The sequence below is a fragment of the Corapipo altera genome, unplaced genomic scaffold (assembly GCF_003945725.1).
Source record: "Corapipo altera isolate COAL_440 unplaced genomic scaffold, ASM394572v1 273, whole genome shotgun sequence".
Taxonomy (NCBI): domain Eukaryota; kingdom Metazoa; phylum Chordata; class Aves; order Passeriformes; family Pipridae; genus Corapipo; species Corapipo altera.
This window is the reverse complement of record NW_020885130.1, coordinates 91746-94776: the sequence shown is the minus strand read 5'-3', so window position 1 is coordinate 94776 and position 3031 is coordinate 91746.

The window sequence follows — 3031 nt, the reverse complement described above, 5'->3', positions numbered from 1 at the left end:
CCTCAGCTGGTCACAGGCAGGGCTGGCCAGGGACCTTCCCCTGCCCTGAGGAGCCTCAGCTGGTCACAAGCAGGGCTGGCCAGGGACCTTCCCCTGCCCCGAGGAGCCTCAGTTGGTCACAGGCAGGGCTGGCCAGGGCCCTTCCCCTGCCCCGAGGAGCCTCAGCTGTGTCCTTGCAGCCTCATGGAATGTTTCCTGGCCTTGGAGCGGGACTACAGCTCCCGGCGTGCGTGGGGGTGCAGGATGTTGCCTCCTGGGGGGCTGCACCCCTTCCTGGCATCTCCTGCTCCTCTGGGTCCCTGGAGAATCCCAGGAGGATCCCAGGAGGATCCCAGGAGCCTGCTGGGACACGATGGCCGTGCTGGAGCTGACCTTGAGTGCTTGCTCACCTCCAGCCTGAGTCCCACAGGCCCGTGGCTCTGGCAGTGCCATGGCACAGTGGCAGTTTGGCTGTGGTTTGGCCAAAGCAGCGGCTGAGTTTGGTCTTGCACAGTGTCCTGCCCATGGCACTGCAGCCCTGGGCCTGGAACTGTGGGTGCCCTATTGTCAGGGAAGGCTTTGTCTGCGTTTCTCATCCAGAGCTGCTGGAATTGTGGGTGCCCTGTTGCCAGGGGAGGCTTCGTCTGCATTTCTCATCCAGAGCTGCTGGAGCAGATCCTTGTGGCATTGTCCCTTTGTGGGATCAGGCCCCTGGAGACCTCAGGAGGCAGAAATGGGCACGTCCCCTCTGTGCAAACCCTGATCCCAGGGATCTGTGTGTGCCCCATCTGCCACAGCATAACCCCCCCATGTCTGTCCGTGCATTCCCGCGCCCTTCCCGAGACGGAGAGGAGACTCCAGATGCTTCCCAGCTCTTCTTGGGGATAGTTTTACTTCCACTGACTTGTCATTTCTGCTCCTGTCATGTCTGTGAGATCACTGGGGACCAGCTGCTGTGTTACTGGGAGCCTGCAGTCGCTGCCTCGTGTCCCGGGAAGGGGAGAAGCTCAAAGGGAAACAGGGAATTTGGACAAGGGCAAGAAGAGAGTCAGGCAAGCAAAAGGCAGAGTTGCCATTCAGGAACAAGAGGAGTGACAGCCTCCCTGGAGCTCTCCCTGCTCGTCTGAACAAGGCCCCTCTGGCTCCACAGACAGCAGGATCCTCAGGGACTGTGAGGGTTGGGATCCTGGTGCTGTGCAAGCTGCAGTCTAAATACATCTCAGATCATCTGCATAATTTATTCTCCTCTGAAGAGTTTAATTTATCAGGTCCAATAATAAACTCATAAATCTTCTTTGCCTGTTAGCCGGGTTGGGAGAAGATGCTCATGTTATAAGCATTTAATTTATCTCCTGAGCTGCTTCCCGTGCCTTTGACAGTGCTGGATGTGCCATTGCCGTGGCTGACATTCCAATGGGTCCCTGTCACCTGAGGGCAGGAAAGATGGTCCAGCACAGGAGGTTGTTGTGTTGCTCTGGGGGTCAGGGTGGGATGGAGACAGACCCAGGAGGAAGAGCCACCCCGTGAGGCTGCTGCTGGTGCTGGGGTCACTCTGGGGCCATTCAGAGCCACCCTTTGGTGTCCTCACCCACGGAAACCTTTGGATCAGGCTGGGAATTCACACCTTTCCGGCCCTCAGGGCTTCCTGTGGCAGAGAGCTGCACGGTCTCCTTACTGGTGATGTGGAGAAGTATTTCCTTTCCCTTCCTTAGTGTGAGATCCCACGACATTTTCCGTTCCCCTCACGCTGCCAGATGAAAAGAGCAGAAGCATCATCTCCTCTCTGCAGAGTGCTCAGGATGTTACAGCCTTTTATCTCTGTCCCCTCTCATTTGCCTCCTTCTAAGGCAGCAATCTCTGCTCTTTCCCTTCTCTTCCCGTGACAGTTTTTCTTGCCCTTTGGTTGTTCTTGCCTCCTGTTCCGGAGTCCCCCTGGATCTGTGCTTCCATGGGGCGCCCTGGTGCTCAGCCCTGCACCCATTAGGGGTGGGGTTGGTCCCACATCTGGCTTCAGACCACGCTCTGTGCTGCAACGAGGGATTTTGGGTGCTGTGTGGATGGGAGGGAGGCTCTGTAGGTGTCCAGCCCGTGCATCCATAGGTGTTTTCCCTCATCCGTAAGCCCTACTGGGCTGTGCTCATGGAGGTTTGATGTCCCTGCAGGCACAGCCCCTGTCCCACCTCCTGCCCTGCTGGATATTCCCAGTGCTACGGGGCCGGGAGAGCAACTCAGCTCCCTGAGGTCACTGAACATCCGAGCGGGACACGCTCGTGCCTCGGGCTGTTTTGTTGAGGTCCTACATAAACAGATGTGCTCGGTTTCCTCTGTTTTCAAGGCACAGGTGTCCTGTGAGGTTTTTCCCTGGAGAGGAGTCAGCAGGGTGGTGGCAGCTGTGTCCGGAGCATCCCGCCCCGGCCCCCCCTGGGACCTCCTGGGCAGCGTCGTTTTACAGAGCCACACAAAAGGCTGAGTTTTCCAGGTGCATCTGTGATCCCTCTGCCCCGGGGAGGATGCAGGAGACCTTATGAAATGTTTAAAGGCTGATGGCACCCACGTGGGCACACTGAGAGCTCTCTGCAAAAACGGGACCCTTGCCACGGCCCCTTCCCCCCCCCCCCACCCCCCCCCCAGCTGCGGCACAACAGCCGCGCTCCGAGAAATCCCAAGTCATACATTTTTAATTCCCTACAACGGAGCAGCCATTTCAGCCACTCACCCAGAAAGGATCTTTAATGAGAAGCGAGGAGAGAGAGCATGCCCGTTTGCAGCAGGCAGGAGAGCAGAGGCATGATGGATACACTTTCCTCCTTCCCGTAGCTGTTCCTGAATTCAGCCCCGGGGCGCTCGCGGTGTCGTCTGCTGGAGGTGGGCTCAGCTGGGCGCTGTTTCTTGTGCCAAACGAGGGAATGAGAGGGTTGACCCTGTGTGGGAACTGACCCTTAGGACTTCTGGTGCCTCAGCTGGAGCCTGACTCTGCTCGGGGGCTGCATCCCATCCAGGGCTCTGCCTGGGAGCAGATGAGACAGGGTGGGAGAGGGGCTGGACAACCCCC